Source organism: Rhinolophus hipposideros (genome assembly GCF_964194185.1).
Source record: "Rhinolophus hipposideros genome assembly, chromosome: 5".
Classification (NCBI taxonomy): domain Eukaryota; kingdom Metazoa; phylum Chordata; class Mammalia; order Chiroptera; family Rhinolophidae; genus Rhinolophus; species Rhinolophus hipposideros.
Window position 1 is genome coordinate 69205443 of NC_138051.1, and position 20565 is coordinate 69226007.

Genomic DNA, 20565 nt, shown 5'->3' on the forward strand with positions numbered 1-20565 from the left:
GCAGCAGCAGCAGCAGTTTAGTATGTAAACAACTAGTATGGTACGCGTTCAGCACTAGGGTGTATTTCCTTTTCAGTATTAAATCAAGTACCTAAATTAAATCTTGGTTTGGGTATTTATTTAATCTTCAGAATTCTCTATAAAACACTTCTATGACAGTCTAGTTAGTACTATTATCTATCTTTTGCACCAAAATGCGCTGTTTATTTCTCATACTGCTATGTTCTTTTTCATGTATGGGATTCTTGCTGATGAGGGGCCTACCAAAATAGTCTTCAGTTTCTTATTGTGTGAAAGGGGATGATAACATCTACCTAATGGAAGTATTTTGTGGACTAAACAAGTTTGTTGTGTCCTAAATTTAGCTACAAGTGACAGAAAACCCCAAATTACAGTGCCTTCCTCAAGTTGGACGTTTATTTCTCTCTCACCTAAGTCAAGTCTACAGGTTGGTTAGTTTAGGGCCATTGTATTGGCGTGTTGATTATCAGGGACCCAGGCTGCTTCTGTCTTGTTGCTTCACCATCCTTACCACACCTCCTAATGTTTGCACTTAACATTTTCTTGGCCAGACCTGAGCCGTATGGCCTCACTGTGTTGTTGGAAGGGCTAAGAAATGCCATCTTTATTCTGGGGCAGCCATTTGCCTAGCTAATAATTGGTGGTTCTGTTCCTAAGGAAGAAGGAGAGAAGAGAGATCGGGGGCAGCTAGCAGTGTCTGGCATGGAAGCCCAGGGTAGTGTCTGGCATAAGATGTTCTTCAACTGCATGTTCCCTTCTCCTCCTTCCCCCTTTCCCCTCTTCTCAGCTGTTTCCACCCGCAGTGAGTCTTCATGTTTAGACTAGAAAGTGTTAAGCCTAAAAAGAGAGCTTTTTGGCAGGAAGGAAGGAATTCCTATGGCCGGTTTCAGTTAATTTGTGATTGCGGAAGAAAATCTTGGCATAGATTACTATCGAATCCTGTGTTGTCCATCATTGTGGACACAACTGATGTATTAACATTTGCATTTAAGTAGCTGATTATATGCTCAGCATTTAATATCATGGAAAACAAACACTTTCCGAAATTACCTCAGAAACTCGTTAGCACTGCATAGGCCCGTTGTACTTAATAGATGGAAAAGAAGGGATTCTTTTCCAGGACTTGTAGGAATGTATAATTGCAGTTTTGCTGTGCACATATATTACATGTTCTGCTCTTAGGAAAATTTCAAGGTTAGGCTTCACAGTGGCTATCTTTTGTGCTTTTGCTTTATTTTCTTCTAATGTTTTATGATGTAATGATTATGTTCCTGTCACTCTTCACTGGAAGTGAATGAATCAGAATTTCTCACCTTGAAGGTGAAGTCCCAGAAGAATTTTCTGAAAGCTCTGTGGGGCTTACATATATTTCATGTTTTATCCTCAAGGAAAAGGAGGTGTTTTATCCTCCATGCTTGTGAAAATTAAAGGAAAACTTAGAAATTCTAGGACTGGGGTCATGGTTCAGATTGTGTAAAATCACGGTGTGAACATATGAGGGCAGGGGCTTTTTCTCCCTCAGTCCTGCCTGTACCTCTAGAATATGCTTGGTACATTGTAGGCTATATATAAAAATACAACGTGTGATCAAACAACATGGTGAATGTTTAAATTTAAAAAAATTATTACAGTAGAAGGCACATTGGCTTTAATCCCCCTCAAAATATTCCCCTTCACTTTGAACACACTAATCCCATCATTCTTGCCACTTTCTGAAGCAGTGCTGGACGTCTTCTTTTGTGAGTGTCGGTAGTTACGCTATCCTGGCTGCCTTGATATCCTGAATTGATTCAAAACGTTTATCTTTCATGGTCATTTTGACTTTGGGGAAGAGCCAGAAGTCGCACAGTGCCAGATCCAGTTAATAAGGTGGATGAGGACACAGTAATGTTTTTATTTGACAGAAATTGCCATATACCAGAAGCAATGTGTGACATGGAGCGTTTCCGTTATGATCACAAAATACAGTGAATGCTACTGCTGAGTGCCATCCATCAAGAAGGCAGGGATCGTCAATACAGGAATTGGTGCATCAAACACACTTAGTAACAGTGTGTGACAAGTTTCAACTTGTTCGGTGCAGTTAGTCAGGTGTGAGCTACGGTTGAGAGAAGGTGTGTTTTACTTTGACGTGACAATGCCTCATGTCACACATTGCTACTGGTACAGCAATTTCTGTCGAAAAAAACATTACACTGTGTCCTCATGCATCTTACTCATTGGGCCTGGCATTGTGCGACTTCTGGCTCTTCCTCAAAGTCAAAATGATTCAGGACATCAAGGCAACCATGAGACTGCAATTAAAGACACAAAAGAGGACTTCCAGAATTGCTTCAAAAAGTAGCAAAAATGATGGGATAAGTGTGTTTGAAGCGAGGGAGAGTACTTTGAGGAGGATTAATATAGTAATTTTTAAAAATTTAAACATTCACCATATTGTTTGATCATACCTCATATGTTGTCTAAGAGAATTGAATAAACGAATTGCCAGAAATGGTAGGTGATGTGTAAAAGAGGGGTTTAACTGACTTAGAATTCAATAGGAGTGAAGTTGTGACTTTCAAAAATTAATGAGACCTTAGATGCTGGAAGGAATTTGCTTCCTTTGGGGGTAAAAATAAGGTTGATTCTGCCCCAATTAATGCACAGAATCAAAGTAGAGTATGTGCTTTGCCTGGTTGAACCTGACAGGAAGCTCACTATTGAGTGCCATCCCTATGAAGGACATAGACACACAGCCATTGGAGTACAATATAATCATGAAATCTCAGATTGGAGTGGGCTTCAGAGGCTATTTCTTCCAGTTCTCCTCCTGATTCTTGGATCTGCTCTGCAACTCTCCTAACAAATCCAAGTCCATTCTCTGTATGTACCCAGCAATGGGAAACTCAGTTTAGTTTGAGGCATACCATTTCATTTCTCAGAACATTTTGCCTCTACATTTTGGGAAAAGATGAGAGGAAAACAAAGGAGTGTAAAAATAATGTCTAATCAAGGTCAATTGGATAGAGAATGCCTTCCACTCTTTTGAAGAGCTGTAATGTGAAAGAGGAATTTGTGTGTGTGTGTGTGTGTGTGTGTGTGTGTGTGTGTGTGTGTTGGCTGAATGGGAGAATTGGACTTAAGCATGGAACCTCTGAAGCAGAAGTTCTTAACCTGGAGTTTGAGAACCTCAAAGGGCTTTTTTGGATGTATTTTAAGGGAGCATCAATACATTCTATAAATGTAGTCACAAAATTTTGTACCTTTTTTTTTTTTTTTTCTGGAAGAGAGTTTGGAGCTTACACCAATTTCAAAGGGAGTTCTTAGACCTAGAGATATGAGCCACGGTAGTGAGGTCTTCTATAACTTCGAGTTTCTATTTTTTTTTTTTAAGTATACATGAAAATAACAGTTCTCTTTCATTCATACAAAGGGAAAATAGACTCATTAGACATTCTGTAACAATATCTCAGCTGTAATTATATGACTCCTCTTGTAGGAAGCTGGAAATTTAAAATCTGTCCCAACTCAACAACAATGGTCCTTCATGCCACAGAACTTCTTATTTTTAGTTTTCACAGACTAACAGCTCAGCTATTACTTCTGTCTTCACAGTTTAATCTATGACTTCCTGTGACCCTTCAGGTTTTAAGTTCCAGGAAATGTGGCTTCTTCTCAGCCTGAAGCACTATAGAGCTATTCAGTGAGGAAAGGAGTGATTAATACTTGGGAAATGCCATATTTTTATTCCAGGTTATGATATTCATGAGAGACTAGACATTTTTGTCTCCATCAGAATCCCAGCTGCTACCTTGTACTTGCTTTTTGTTGTAGGGGCTGTAAGCACAAATCAGAGAAACAAAGGACTTTTATGATTAACTAAAATATTTATGGCCAGAGTCTGAGTTTCATCAGGGCAGCAAATTACATCTGTTCCCTAAAGGAAATAATTACCTACAGTTTGATAGCAAATGAATAATAACTTGGAGCAAATTTATCAGGAAGATAATTTTGCTCATAAAGAGAGAACGAACAATGCCAGTGAACAGGTGGTTTTGTATTTGCATAAAATTTTAAATTATTAAGGCAGAGGGTTCAAATAGCTATCATAGTGAGTCACACTAGTTTCTCTACCTCCTCTTTAGCAAACATTCCTTTGGTGATTCTCACACTCAAAACAAGCAACTAGCTGTCCTTTTACCCCTTTTAGCTGGGAACTGAAGTTTTGTACTGTTGGAGTGAATATTAACTCCAAGGAGGGTAAAAATTCATTATGACCTAGAGTTAGAAAAAAATTAATAACTGAGAGTTAGGAGAAGAATGGGAAGTGGAGGGGCATTTTCAGGAAATATTTAGGTAGTCTTGAAGCAATTATTATTTTTTTGTTTTTCTTTTTTTAAATTAAGTTTATTGGGGTGACAATTGTTAGTAAAGTTACATAGATTTTAGGTATGCAATTCTGTAATACATTATCTATATATCACATTGTGTGTTCACCACCCAGAGTCAGTTCTCTTTCCATCACCATATATTAGATTGAAACAATTATTGAATCATCTTTCTCAAGGAAATACCACGCCTGGTATAACTTGCTTTGCAGTCATGAATTTCCACAGAGCCAGGTGAGTCGGTTTTTCTGAACAATTCTTTGGCTAACTTTGGTGTTCTAAGGGGAGGAGGCAATTTTCTTTGAAAATAGTTAAAGAGACATGATAGGTGTAAATTTGATATTTAACCTATTAACATTTTGTTGGACTTTTGATTAATTTGAGACTCTTTTAGCTGGGAGTTTAAAACCCCTTAGGCATCTGTGTCATGTGGGCTCACCTGACCATGGAAATGGAGAGAGGTTGAGAGCTGGAACTGGGCAGAGGCTGGAGGTTAGGGCTGTGTGCCTGGAAAGAAGGCAACAGATGCTGACCAGAGCTGCAATCAGACTGCTTTGCTTGTTCCTCCCTTCGCTGGAGACAGGAATGGCCATTAGGGGCCCCAAGGGAAGTAGGCGATAGAAAGCTGTTTGTTGTGCAGCAGTTGGCAGGAAGACAGAATATAACTAAAGTTTTGTTCCCCTATGCTTATGTCAGTCTTTAAACTAGTTTTGACCTTGACATAGAGCTTTGAGGTGAGTGAGCCTATGTACAGCCTCCCTTCTGTATGTCTGAATACCTAGCCAGGTGGCGTTGTATGTGAGGATTAGTGATCTGTAGTCAGCAGAAATCCCATGGCAACATGGTCTGGCATTTGTGGGCACCTGACTGTTTTACATCTAGGTGAGAAGGCCCGTCTTCTGGGGATTGGCAGGAGCAGATGGCGGCAATTACATTTTGTTCTCATTTGCAAAGCTTGTTTCTCTTCTCTAAGATTGGCTCATGTTTGTAGATACTGGCTACTCCTCTGTTCAAAGGCACACTGGAAGCGTCTGGTTACTTTTTAATAACCTGGGTTTGGAACTGAGCACTGCTTCCTTCAGGGGCTAGAGCATAGCAGACAGCTTGTTATCAGGAGCACGGTAATGAGGATAAGTACGTAAATAAGGATAAAAGCACATCCCAAAGCATTGTCTCTTGTAGGAAGCAAGATGATTTAATAGACACACAAACCTGACACGTCCTGTGTGCATAGTCATTAGTGACTACCCGTGAGTGTGGGGGGAAAAGCACTTTGTACCGTGGAGCAATAATGTTGTTAAATGTCTATGAAAAATCCTTGTACTACAAATTTTTGCTGCTTTGCTTCTTCAGCGTTGACTTAATTCTGCTTTTCTACCCATTCTGAGGCCCAAAGGAAAGTGATTCAGAGAGTATGAGTAAAGAAACCTCTGATTATTACTTCAGTAGTAATCGGACAAAACTAAAACTGATACAACCAATACTTTAAAAAAATTTTTTTTTTCTTTTGCCTTTGGTGCCTGAATTTATAGTGAAGGTGCATCTGAAATATCTTAGTTTATGTGACTACTGCATTGCTACAGCACTCGTGTCACTGAAAGACCGGTGTTGTGGGAGGCTTGCATGTGACTTTGGGAGATCAAATGGCGTTTTCTGCTCTTTCTCCATGAGTACTTCTGAAAAGATAATGCCATAGCAGAGGTGTTCCCCAAATTGAGAGATTTAAAACTTCTGGTGGCTTAAATATGTTTTTAAAGGTTGCTCAATTGCTTTTTTTTCCAACTGAAAAAGAAGGTAATAAAACTGCTGGAAATATACTGTAGCCTTTCTATAACACAGGTCACCAGATTGAATTATATATAAGGTAGTTATGGGGTATAGTTAACTTAGAAAAGTACTTTAGAACTTCTTTTCCCTATGGCTGTAATTGAGCAAGGAAGGGCTCATCTTGGTTAATCCACCTTGAGAATTATCCTTCTTACCTTATATAGTGCTCATCTCTTACATAGGGCTTCTCAACCTGTGGATACTGAGTATAAAATGAGGATATCCATAAAGAAAGGCTTTTCTTTCCTTTCTATGTGATTCGCACTAGATCAGACATCTCAGCTGGCTCTTCTCCTTGCTTCATCTAGGAGATTTATGCCACTGTCTCCCACTTCGTTTTACCCAGTCCAGACCTCCCTCCAGACCACCTGCTCACAGAGCCAAATTCTACCAGACATGTCTACCCCCATGTCCCACGAGCCCCTCAAGTTCTATATGCAAACCATATTTTGTCTTTCTCCCCCAGCTGGTCCCTTGCATGTTTCCTATCTCTCTGAGTGGTAATGGCTCTCACCTGGCAGCTAGGCTCCAGCTCCCTCCCCATTTCTAACTGACCACCAAATCCTAGAGGGTTCAATCTTATACCTGATGGAACTGTCTTCTCCATCTCATCCCCACTACTATTGCCATCCTTCAGGCTCTCACTTGGGTTGTTGTAATGGTTTTCTAACTGGTTCTAGTAGTCAGAATAATGGCCCCTTAAAGATGTTCACATCCTAGTCCCCAGAACCTGTGAATATGTTAGGTTCTATGATGAAAGGAAATGAAGGTTGCTAATCAACTGAACTTAAAATAGGGAGCGTATCCTGGATAATTCAGGTAGGGTCTGTACAAGTGGAAGAGGGAGGCAGAAGTGGAGATCACAGGCATGTAATGGGAAGAGGACTTGATGGCCCTTGCTGGCTTTGAAGACGAGGGAAAGGGCCATTAAGCAAAGGAATCTGAGCTGCTTCTAGAATCAGGAAAAGGCAAGAAATGACTTCTCCCCGAGAATCTTCAGAAAGGAAGGCCGCCCTGCTGACACTTTGATTTTAGTCCATTGAAACCTGTTGGACTATCTACAGAACTGTAAGATAATAAATGTGTGTAGTTTTAAGTTACTGTGTTTGTGGTAATTTGTTGTAGCAGCAATAGAAGAGTAACACACTGGTCTTGCTACCTCTGTTGTGCCAGCATCGCAATCCACTTGTGCCTCATATTACTCCTTTGTCTTTACAACCCCTACCTTGTCATTGTTTACTCAGCTTCTCAACACTTTATACACAGAAGGCAATGAATAAATGAAACAACCTGTTTTTCAGCACCTTGGTCCAATCTATGATTTTTAATATGAGGAAATAAATTAAAAGTCAATTGGTTACCTTATGTTTTATATATCCCTTTCTGGGAACAGGATGAAATAAAAATATATTCTGTCCCTTATTTCTTTTCTTTTTTTTGTTTTTCAGAGTCTGTTGTTTTTTAAATTATATAATAACACTTTATTGTAGCCAATTTGATTTAAAAAAAGACAACAACCCATAATGAAGACACTCAGAGAGGACTACTTTATTATTTTGGTGTGTGGCTTCCTAGTTATTTACATATCTACATTTATATATTTTTAAAAAAGATATTTTACTTATTTTAAAACTTTAACTTACTTTAGTGTGAACAGTTTTCTGTAGCCCTTTGGATGGTTGCACAGAATTCCTTTGTGGAGCTGTACTAAAATGTAATTTCTTTCTCATATTATTGAACTTTAATATTATGTCCAATTTTTCTCAATTATGATTAGCATTCCAATTAATACCTTTGCAGAATCTTTGTGCATGTCTGTGGTTATTTCCATAGAATAAGACCTTTAAGTGTAATAGCTGGGTCAGAGACTCTTGAATTTTTATGGTGTTTGATGCTCTCTAGGAAAATTGTACCAATTTGCACCCTCATCAGCAGTGTCCTTTCATCAAGTTGACCTTCATGCCCAGCCATCTTTTGGCTATATGGGAAGACTAAAGAGCAGGGCATCAAAGGTGACCAGAGGATAGTGTTACACTGGAAGTGGGCACTGCTTTATTTGAATACAGACCAGGCACTGTGGTCTGCAAGCAGCACACTCAGCGTCTTTGTATCAGAGACATCCTTCTATTGTATCTCCAGAGGATTGGTACCATTGTTGCTCAGAATGGTCTGTGCGTTGGCCCACCCCTTCCCACCACATCTAATGCCAGAAACCAAGGAATCAGAATCATGGCCTTTACCGGTTTTGATATACTTCTGGTCTCTGGCAGGAGCCTGTAAAGGAACCAGTATGGAGCCACACAGAGACCTTCATATCTCCCTGAACTCTTCTGCCCCAGCTTCACTCCAGACCTTATTTATTCATGGAGTTGAGCTACTCATGCATGATTCATGTATGTAAATACTGCATGTTATACAGTGTGGAAGCCTCCTTACATGGTGGGATGTGAGTCCAATCAATGTCTGTGGAGGGGACCAGCCTGACATTGCTGTTCACTCAACATTAACAACAGACACCTCCTGCTAGACTTCTAGGTCCAGGGCGGTTTTGACCTGGTTGGTAGTTGGCCTGGACTGTGGCTGTTTTGGAAACAAGTGTCTGGCATGTACAGAAGCATTAATAAAATGTCAAGTTTATTAGTTACACCTTCATTTTTGGTGGAGTAGTTTTTATCTTGTGAGTTTGGGAAAGCTAAGCTAGTTGTCATGGCAACATAAAAGCTTTCAGGCACTTGTTTGTTTGTTATATTCCTTTGTTAGTCTATGGAGTGGTCTGCGGAGCCTCTTGAAAGAAGATGTGCTGCTTAGTGTTTGACAGTTAAATCACCATGCAGCCTGTCAGAGAGGAGAGCTGGGAGAAGGTGAAGGGACAGCTGCAGAGGTCCTTTCTCGTTGCCTGCTTTCACAAAGATTCTGCTCTTGGAAACAAGGCACCTAAATCTGAAGCAAGAGGTACACTCACTGTCTCTAAAATTACAAAAGGGAAATCATTGAAAGTTGGAACCACTGAACCTGTCCTTTTCATCCTCTTTCCCCACCCCTCCATCCCCATACCTAGATGTGGGAACATCTGGGGCAATTATTTTCTCTTGAAAAGTCCTAGGGTGCAAGAGCTGTTCTAGTCTTGGACTCCGAAACAAGAGGTGCTGGGAAAAACAAAACAAAGCTGACTTTTTCTGGATGGGAAGGCTCACCATTACCTTCCGGGCCTGTGTTCTGAAGAGAGAGTGCACTCAGTGTGGTCCTTCCCCAACTAAAGCAGCTGGTGTGTGCAGTGGCCCACACACTTCCTCAGTCTCTGGGGCCTCGTGCCTCTTCTGTACGGTGGGCTCTGTGTAGACAGTGAGGTTTAGGTTATCAGACACTTCCAGGATTGCCTGGATGGCCATTTGAACATTAAAAAACTATTTAAGGAAAAAATAAATTTGTTCAGTAGGAAAACAGGGAGAAAATTTTAACCATCTGTTGCATTTCCTCACCCCCAAAATTAACATTTTGGTACAAATTTTGTATGTGTGAATGCATATATGTGCACACACATATATGGGTATGTTCATATATGTGAATTTACATATATACATATATACACATGTAAGCATGCATTCATACATGCATTGCTATTGTTTTTGTAGAATTTTGCTGCATATACTTTTCCTGCATAAATTTTTCATCCAACTGTGCATCATGAGATATTCCCATGCCTATAACTTTAATGAATGTATAATATTTTTTCTTTTTATCATATAGATACATTATGATTTGATTAAACCCTCTCTTCAGTGTTTGACACTTAGGTTGTTTCTGAGTTTCTATTTCTTTAAACAATTCTGGGCTTACATTCTCATGCACCTGTATGTAAATGGCTTAAAAAATACCCAACAAATCCCCAAGTGCCCATTAAATGCTAGTCATTTAAATTTTCTTTTTTTGTTTAAACTGGTGAATCAGCCTGAAAAAAACGCTCTGATGACTGAAAATATAGAGTGCTGTATGAGCATTTAACTCCTAGAGCTGCCATGTTAGCTCCAGAATTGAAGCATGAAGCAAAGGAAACTTCAGGAAGAGATGAGACGATTTGCAACTACCCTGGCAGATAAAATGTGCTCAGGGTGCCAGCCACCACCAAGGAGATCACCAGATTCCTTTCCTGCACTGAGACTTGACTGAGATGACCGCATGGGGTGTAGCATAGTGGACAGCTTTTGACCTTGGAGCAGGCAAGCTCAGTGTTCCAGGTTCTGCCACTCCGTGGTGGGACCTTGCGCAAGTCCTCAGGTTCCTCACCTGTAAAGCGATAGAATTGTTCTAGTTGACCCTCTGAGCTTCCTTTCACATCTAAAACTCCGCGGTGTGAAGCTGATTCTGCTACGTTCAATGCATTTGTAGTCAGCTGTGGAGAAAACAACATGGGCTTTCAATACACTTCCCAGAGTCTAAAACTTTGTGGCCTGCGAAGATTATCGAAATGTTACTGTTATGAACTCCATACTACAGTTAGTGAAATAAAATTTTTGTTTGCCCACTGTCCATTCCTTGTTTCCCCCTAATTTTGCCTGGGGGAGTCACCACTCCCCACCACAGGCAGTTGGGTGATATCAAGCACGGGTCTGCATGTCCCTTCGGTGCAGGTACAGGGTCCTGCGGTAATAGATGCTGATGTATGCTGATAGTGGCTCTCATCGATTCCTCCCATCCAGATGCTCAAACGGCCCGCCTTCTGGCTGTTTTATAGCCTCAACGGTTCTCTGTTCTTCCTAATCTGTAGACTGTGCATATCTTCTCGTCACATTCTGGTTTCACTTTTTAGCCAGAGTCGGATTCCATTGTTTGATGCAGGAATCCCTGACCCTTCATTTCTGGTGCCTAATCCTGGTTCTCCAGTTGACCAGGGCTTTTGACAGACCAACAGGCAGGTCACTCCATTTCTCTAAGCCTGTGTGTCATTGTCTAGGTCAGTGAGGGTAATAAAACCAATCTAGCGAGGTTGTTGGAGAACAGGACATTGCAATCACAGGACTGGCCTGTGTTAAGAGCATGATGGATGCTAGTTTCTCTTTAACATGCAGTTCCAATCACTGCATAAATTATATAAAAGTCTAAACACTATGCTATACACATGAAACCAATATAAAATTATATTAATATCAACTGTAACTGGAAAAATAAAAACAAATTTTAAAAATGTAAAAAAACAACCAAAAAACAACCATGCAGTTCCACTGGGAAAGTGCTTGGCCTGTGCATTTAGGACCTTCATTTCATGTGTCATATATGGACCCTAAATCATCAGACTTAGAAGGATGTTTCTGATAATTGTGCTTAGTTTGTTCTTGATTGTTTTTTGCATATGCTCAGCACATAGTAGGTGTTTTCTAAGTACTATATGTTTTTTTTGAATGACTTTTAAAAAGCATTAAACAAGGACATAGAAAAAATTTTTAGATAGGGTCTTAGTATTATACTTTTCAGAATCATCAGCGTTTTAATAAACTAAGTAAAGGGCACAAATATTCTAGCCCTTTGGCCAGGGCATGGAAATATTTTAGCTGAGAGAGCTTTTATGTAACTATATTCCTTTAATGGAATTTGAGTTCTATAGGAACATTTTAATTATCGGAATCTTCTTTAGAAAAAGCCTCTGAGATTTGAGATAAGTTTACATATTATTATACGAATCGCAATTTGCTTTAAGAGCTTATCTAAATCCCATCTGTTTGATTGGAAAAGGGAACTTGGAATGAATCTATCTAATTTTTACTTTTCTTCCTTGGAGAGAATTGTGATTGAAAGTCAGAGTTGGGTTATGTGCTGCCTTTTTTTGATATTTTCTAGGGGAAGCTTTAGGGTTTCCATAGTAATGCGTGAGGAATCATCATTTTCTGCCATGTTTTTCCAGCAAAGAGAAGAATGTTGGTAACTATGGGTTAGTATAAATGAAAAAGTTGATAGTAGGTCATTCTAAATTTGTTCTGGCTGTTGGGGGATGGTTAGAACTAAGCATTATACTCTGAACAGAAGGTGACCGACTCCCAGTCCACAAGGCAGTTATGTGTTTTCTGGTCAGTCGGTGGCGATGTCAGAGAAATACTAGGCGTGAGACAGGTAGGGGTCCTAACATATTGCTCCTGAGATTCGCTAGAGAGTTTGCAGTTGATGAAATACTGGTGTTGCTGCACCTCCAACATCTTCTTCCTTTCCCCTTTCTTCCTCCCTCTTACTTTTTCTCTTCTTCTTCCACACTTTTCCCTTGGCCTTCCCCTCTACTTCATGCCCCATCCCTTCCCCTTCTCTGTTCTGTGTTTGCTCTTACAGCTGTGGTCTCAGCTGTTCAGAAGGCAGAGGAAAGGGGCACAGGATGATGGTTGAGCCCCCGTCTGGAGAGTGGGGTCACATGCCCGGTCCCCGTCCCTAGCATCTTTTCATCACCCTCAGGCTGCCAGGCCTGGCATGTTTCCCTTCCTTGTAACGATTCAGCCTGTTTCCAGTTTTTCTAAAAATAGCAGCATTTTACCAGGTGTCACAAGGTGAACCTGCCCATCTTTGTTTTGTCAAATCTGAACAAATTGTTTTCACTGGTGAATTCTGAAGCACTAAAAATGCTTCCTCAACAGCTGTCAGTGCAAGTGTGGACTTATTTACAGACAACAAAGCCAGCAGAAACGATTGTTCCGGGGCAATGTTATTACCCACCTTGTTGGGGGTCGGGCGGGGACTTGCCAGTGGCAGTGGTGTCTCTGGGATTCCATTTGCAAAAGCTTCAAAGTCGACATTTGCTTTAAACTAATTTTGCTTTGATATAGTATTCCATGGTGATTTTTCAAATTTGTTATTCACACTCACTGGATCAAGCACAGCGTTAATAGGAGCAATATCTAGCAGTTTGAACTTCTTTTCTCTGCTTAGTTAACAGGTGATTTAGTGAATTCCTAAGAGTCAAGTTTTGGGGGACACAATTCAATCCTTTGCCTCAGTAGAAGACTGTCTTACAACGTGAAGGGAAGTCTTTTGAAAGTAGCAGACATAGGAACTGTAAGACTTACTTAGCTTTTAGACTTTATTTAACAGTTGTCAACTCCTACCGTGTTTCCCCGAAACTAAGACCTGGTCTTATATTAAATTGTGCTCCAAAAGACACATTAGGGCTTATGTTTGGGGAAACATGGTACCTATGCTCTCCCTCTCTCTCCTCTTTTGTTAAAATTACCTGAGCATTTGCTGACATAGTCTCTGATGAACTTGGGACCAGCCAAGGTGATTGCTTTGTCACACAGCTACTTTACATGGGCAGGAAGCCCTCCCTATCCTTTCCATGTAGATCTAGGGAATGTTAGGACAGTTTCCAGTAAGAGAAGATTGCTGTTATTGTTTAAGTGGTAGAAATGGAAGTCTGTATTAGGTACCAGACTTCTCAGATATGATGTTGCTTTTGGGTTTATTGGGTCCGAGAACTGGAGGAAAGAGGAAGGATGGGATCTTTTCCGTGCTCCAACAGTGGGAAACCCCAGAGAATCATACATTTATGGCCAGGCTTAACATTCGTCCATTCATCCATGAAATCATCCAACATCTATTGAAGGAATATGCACTTGCACAGTTAACAGAGGGGTAAGCATGACACACAAGTGTCCTGCCTTCAAGGAGTTTGTGATCCCCTGAGTACTACCCACTTTAACTTTCATCTGATGCCTCTCCTAAGCTGCCCATTCTCCCCCAACGCACACAGTATTTCAGGGAAGAAACTTGAATGGAAGAGATCACACACATCTAGGTCATTAGTTTAGTTTAAATGCTCAATTGTCTAAGGATAAAGAAACTTTTAAGAAATAAACAGAGTAGGGACTGGTACAGGCAGTCTCTTTTCACATGGTTTCCTCTTTATCCCCTTCCCTGGTGTTTTGTGAATGATACTGTAACAAAAGATTATGACAGATGCTATATGAGTTTGAGGGTGGGGTGGAGTACAGGAATATTAGATATTTACCTTCAAGGTCTTCACAGTGCTGGAAAGTGTTAGCTATAAAAAGCTGCTCACCTTATCAGGTATTAAATGTTTACCAGGTAAGTGGTGTGGAAATGCTATGTAGTTACCTTTAGATTTGGCTGGAAAGGAGTCTTATAAGAGGGGACTTGGAATAGCATTTGACTAGGAAGGTATTCTTGGGGTGGGGGTTGGATGACAGGACTTGATGCTGGGAAGTGGACAAGTACCACTCTGTCCAGGGGCAGTGAGGATGCTAATTTTGTTGAACTGGAAGTTTTCCTTGGGGGCACAGTGGGATAAGCTTGGGTAGGTTGCTTGGGGGTGGGCCCCATGAACCCTAGTTGAGGGAAAGTGATATGGTAAAAACAGTACTCGATGAAGATGAATTTGGTAGTACTAAGAAGGGTGAATTTAGGAGACTGGGAGAGCATGGGAACAGAGACTCTAAAGGGACTTTGTGATAGTTCATCACGGGTTTGTAAAGGACATGAGCTGAGGGGTCACAGTACTTGAAAATGTGGCTGCAGAAACCTACAAGGACTTGAATCATTTTCTCCTCTGTCCCCACGAGATGTATAATCCCCATGAAGCACTGATTGTCAGTCTGGGTTAGGGTCAGGAAAGATACATGTTTATTCAGTGAGACAGCTAATAATTCTCTCATGTACATTTGTAGTTCAAGGGAAGGCACCTGTATGCTAGGGCTGCCATAACAAATACTACCAACTGGGTGGCTTACACAATAGAAATGTACTTTCTTACAGTTTCGGAGGCAGGGAGTCACAGAGGAAGGTGCTGGCAGGATTGATGTCATTCTGAGGCCTCTCTGCTTGACTTGTAGGTGGCCGTCTCCTCCCTTTGTCTTCACATAGTCTCGCCTCTGTGCCTACACATCTATGTCCCAATTTTCTCCTCTCACAGAGACACCAGTTGTAGGGGATTTAGGCCCACCTGAAAGACATCATTTTAACTTAATTACCTCTTTAAAGACCCTATCTCCAACATTTTGAGGTACTGGGGGTTAGAACTTCAACATCTGAGTTTTTTGGGGGACACAATTCAGTCCATAACAGCACCAAGGAAGAAGAAGATGAGCAGAAGGAGGACAGAGGCCAGGCATCTCCCCTGACCCCTTATCCAGGCCCTCACTCTCTGTCGCTTGTGGTAAAATGGCCGCTTGTGGTAAAATGGCCATCCCCAAACAGAAAGTTCCCTGAGCCATCCAGCTTTCTGTCTATTCTTTTCTAGGAGAATTTAGGCTGATGTCATATGGGGCTTTTCAACTCCCAATTTTAGGATTAGCAAGCAGACTGTCTCCTTTTTTTGTTTTTTTTCCCTTTAACTTTTCTGGCAACGCTAGTTTCTTACCATATTTATTGCAGTCATCTGTTTATGTGCATGGTAATTTTTATAATGATTGGGGGAATCTCGGAAGATGAGTGGAATATATAGAATAAACAGATGAATTAAGTTACAAGCTACATGGTTTTCATTATTGTCCTCCTTACACGGTTAGCACTTACTTTCAACTTATTTAACTTTGACCTTTGAGGTGACTTCTCTTTATTTGTAGTGTTCTCTATTGCCATCGGCTGGCTCAGGCTAAGGCCTCAGCTCCTCAGGTTCTCACTTCTAAACTATTATTCCACCCTGGACTTCAGGCTAAAACTGTTTTCCTCGCAGTCATCTGAACCCCTGCTGACAGTTTATTGCGTTTTAGCCTCAAAAAATGCATGATGAGGCACGATAACAAAGTGATTAAAACTGGGCATTCAAGCCAGACTGTCAGGGTCAAATCATGGCTCTGACACTTATTACTCTCCAGCTTTGGGTAAATTATTCTCTAAATCTCAGTTTTTTTCTCATCTGTTAAGTAATGATAATAATTCCAACCTATTGTAAGGTTTAAATGAGTGTAAAGGGCCTGGCACACAGTAAATGCCATGCAAGTGTAAAATATAATTATTACTATGCTTGCCTTTGTTCTCAGAGGCTTCCCTGGACATTCAGATCCCGATTGACTCCTCTGTTTCCTCCCGATCAGCTTTCCCTTCTATAACCCATGTAGGTAGGGGTGGGCAGGCTTCCCTGGAACCCACCTCAGACCAGCTGTCCATCTACCCCACCAATAACCGAAAGCAGTTGACAAGGTCTATATGTTATGCTTGCCTTGTTCCAGCAGTTCTGCTGCAACAGTCCCATATAGGCTGTGCTGGAGCCTTTGCCTCCCCCTCGGGCCAATACCTAGAGAACAGTTCTCTACACACCCATCATGGGCCCTTGAAGCCTCCACAGAAAGGAGGGGCTACCCAGGTCTTGGCAGAGACATTTGTCACTTTCCCTTGCAGAAGTACCAACTTTTTGGAGTTGGGAGCCTGTTATGATCCAAGGAAAAGTTTGGAACAGTCTGTCACAATAGGGACGGGTTGCGCCTCTTCTTGTTGGGATCCACAGGACAAACAGATCCCTGTTGGTGTTCAAGGTAAGGTTGTCTGCCTCTCTGAGGTTCAACAGGCTTCTGGTGGATCATGGTCATATTATGCAAACACCAGCTCTCTGTGCTTGTGGCCTGCCTTGGACTGGCCACTGCTGGGGACCTTACAAGTCCTAACTGGCCCCTAATGACCGCCTAGGAAGGCATTACATTGTCACAGGACCACCCCCCCTCCCCCCCACACACACACCAAGCTCTGAGATTCACAGCTCCACCATCAAGGCCTCAACTCATCGGGAAATCAGTAGTAATTCAGGTCTACATCAACGTACCCACTCTTCAGGTTATTCTTTGATTTAGAAAGGGGTGACAGTTTTTTTTTTTTCACTCTTTGAAATCTTCGTTAACCCTCCACTTTTTCCTTGCAATCCGGGGTTCTTCTTTCAATCCTTAGTTCTTGATCCTTCTCCCTTTCTGCAGCATGCTCCTGCCCTCCGTGAGATGGAGGCTCCTGTTTGGCACCTCTTGTTGAATCCTCTCTTGCTCCAGCCTGTGGCTTCCCCCTTTTCTAGTCAAGCAGAATCTCCCATTTTCCTTCTTAGCTTTGTGGCTCACGTTAGCGCCCCCTCCCCAATCTCCATCTCTCTCATAGATGGATGGACCTCATTACCAAGGCTGCAAATGTGCCCCTCTCCCCACAGCATGTTCTCGTGCTCTTGCCTCAGTGAAGAGTGGGGCAGGATGTTAACTTCCATTTTTGGTGGACAACTGGACTGATTTATCTTAAAGATGACATCCAAAGACAAGTCAACAGCATTTCAGAAAACATCTGGAGCCAAATGAAATTCATCCAAGGGCAGAAGAGTTCTTTGCTTTTGTCAGGCAAGGCTTCTTTGCCCACATGTACCAAAATATTGCTTAGTCATACTAATTTGTTTAGCAATATTAAAGATGTTCAAAAAATTGGAAGAATATACCACCTTCCTCAATTTGACAAGGTAAATTATAAGTTTGAGATATTGGTCTCTATTTTTTTGTAGATTGTTAAAATTTTAGAAATGTTAATAGTAAGGTAAGGCATTGCTTACAGATGTAGATAATAGGATGTTTTTAAATCAAGTTGTTGAAGCACTTCTTGCTAAGTCACTCAACCTCCCTTAAAAATGTTCTTATTTTACAATTGACCCTGTATCCCCTTATTCAAATCTTGTGTGGAATACATTTTTCCATATATGAAGCCTTTCTTGAACATTTTTACTAAACTTCTTGGAGTTAGGACTCAACTAGTCATGAATGCGTGCTCAGTAAACAGTTGAATTATTGGAAGAGTAATCTCAGGTTGGTATTCCATGCAGAAGAATAGGTTCTGTTTTATCTTAACTCTCTTCAGTGGAGATATCATTGGGGTTATCAAAATAGTATTCCACTAGGTTTAAATAATGAAAGTTTAGCTGGGAGGTGTTAGATACGCTAAGAGATACATTTTTTCTACTCACAGTGGGATTTTTCTACTCACAGTGGGATTCTGAAACAGAATCTCTGCAGGAGTTTAGATGGTTGTGATTATATCAAAGATATCTACAGAATATTTTTGGTTTTGAATTGATATTTTAGTGAGTGCTTTCCTAAACTTGGGATGGAGTTTGAAAGGAAAAAAATGTGAGAGAATATCTTGAGATGCTTTAATTCATTCTGAAAAGTTTTAGTTTGATTTGATTATGTTCTAGGATATTGTGGCCCTAAAGATTTATTTTCTTAGATAGTACTTGCATAATGCTTATTATATCTCCTCCTTAGGTCTCTACCAAATATAAACTGGTTTGGAAAAAGAACATTCTCAACTAATATTTTCTGTTAAGAGGTCCTGCGTATTACTGTTTAGACATCCTATAGAGCTGGTGGAAATGGCAATTTTGCACTGAAAAAATTAGATAGGTATTGAAGGATATTTTTTCAAAGGTTTTATTTCTCATTTATTTTCAAGGCCAAAAGCTGATTAGGGCTAGGTCATACTCTGTGGGGCACAAGGGGGCAACCAGGAAAATTGTGGAGTCACAACCATATGTTTTGAGGAATAGTGGAAGAAACTACAGTTCTTTAGGTTAGAGAAAAAAAAAAATGGAGGCATAAGTGCTGTCTTTAACTATAGGCAGGGTTGATACTGGCTTTCTCTTGTGAAGAACAATATCTACCCAGAAGATATGGACAAAGAAGAAATGGATTACTTGGTAGAGTAGTGACCTTCCCAACTACTGGAAGGGTTCAAGTAGATGCTGATGGCTGTCAGAGTTGGTATATACTGGATTCCTTCATTTAGTGAGATGTTAGAGAGGAGAAGGGCACTACTCCAAAGATACTTTGATTCTGTGAGAGGATGTCAGGGAGAAGCAGCAGAGAATGGAGAAATGAACACTGTCTGAACACACAGGGAGTCCTGGCTCTGGTCTTGGCTCTGCCACCATATTGTTGGGAATTTTGGTCAGATCTCTTGGCCTTTTATATTAATTTTTGCTCCAAAAGACACGTTAGAGCTGATGGTCTTATTTTCGGGGAAACGTGGTATAAAGACTCTGAGAGGTGAGCAGAGAAATGGAACTTTGAGAGAGTGGTTGAAGGCATAGGAAGAGATCCCTACATCAAAAGATTCTCATGATGACTTAGACATGTAGAAAGAAAAGTTGAAGAAGAAGGATGGGTGATGTGGGTTCTAGCTCTATCCAGAGGTTTGGGTATTCAGATTTCAAATGGCCTTTCCAGGATCTGAGCAAGAGAATCCTTGGAAGAAGAAAGCTGAGTCATCTACCCTGTCGATGGGTGGTAATAGACCTCAAGAAGATCCACCTACGATTGCTTTCATTCATTGCTTACTAGGTAATCCTTTGACCCATAATTTCATCTTAAGTGGAGCCACCCTCCAGATACAAGGTTGATTGTGATTCTATAGATACAAGTTTTGTTCTAGTTCCCAGGACAGGAAACATCATTATATATACGAGTTGATGTCGTTCTTCATCACATATATTATTGCTGGAACAGCATGTACTTGTCACGTAGTCAAGACATGCGCTCAGGACTTCACATCACTCTAGTTTGTGGAGTTAAGTAGTAGAGTGCTGGACCTGAACCTCCTAACTCAGTGTCAAATGCTCTCTTTGTATCTCTGACCCCTGCCTTTCAGTCTCTGGCTGGTTTATTTAGAGTGAACTTGTCCTCAAGAGGCTGAGCATCTCTGGGTAAACTTTAAATATCATCTTGTAGTACTGGATTATCCATCTAGGTAAACTTTTAAAACCCTGGACTAGTATTTGGACTGTGGAGGCCTCACCAGGACACACCAGGCTTAGCTTGGTGCTTAGCTTTCTACCTCCCTCTTCCATGTTTTACAGCATTAGAATGATCCTGGTTAACCCATGGAAGAAATTCAGCCCCCTATGACTGATCTGGCGAAGACAGCCCTGTACCCTGAAAGGGGAGGTGTGCCCAGAAGAGGCACAGGTGTCTTAACAGGCTCAATATTCTGGTAAAAGTGATTGGCACATAGCTATGAAATCAGCTATGTTTCACAAGACTTTGCGACATGGTGTGTGCAAAGCATGAGGAATAAAAGCACTAGCTTTTGTGCCTCAAACTCCCACTTTTATAGTTCTTGTTTGCTTTGCTATTTAAGAGACTTTCACAACTCCCTCTTGACCTAAATGTGTGAAATGTTGCATGTTGTTTTGGCTCTTCTAATAGCTTTTGTTTGGCACATTCTGAATTTTTAAGGTCAAATGTAATTAGCTCCAGATATCTAAGTCTCCACTGGGAATAATTGCAAGGAGCAGTACATCTCAAAATCTACTTAAACGTCTCTAACCTCTTTCAAAAAATGTTTAAATCCCTAACTTGGCCTCGATTCTGGAAGGGTAAATGGGGGAGAAGTTTGAGAGAGT

General features: G+C 40.9%; 1 protein-coding gene across 6 annotated transcripts in view; it reads left to right on the forward strand.

The window, feature by feature from the left end:
• Window positions 1–20565, forward strand: part of SYT16 (synaptotagmin 16) — a 225714-nt gene that overhangs the window by 76073 nt on the left and 129076 nt on the right. For 2 of the 6 annotated variants that reach the window (XM_081048645.1, XM_081048648.1), the window contains exon 1: window positions 4315–4625. The exons of 3 other annotated variants lie outside the window; for them this stretch is intronic. The gene's annotated coding sequence lies outside the window, so the exon portion shown is untranslated. Of the gene's footprint in view, window positions 1–4314; window positions 4626–16633; window positions 16682–20565 lie in introns of those variants that run through there. One more of the 6 variants, XM_081048649.1, reaches the window with a different exon arrangement.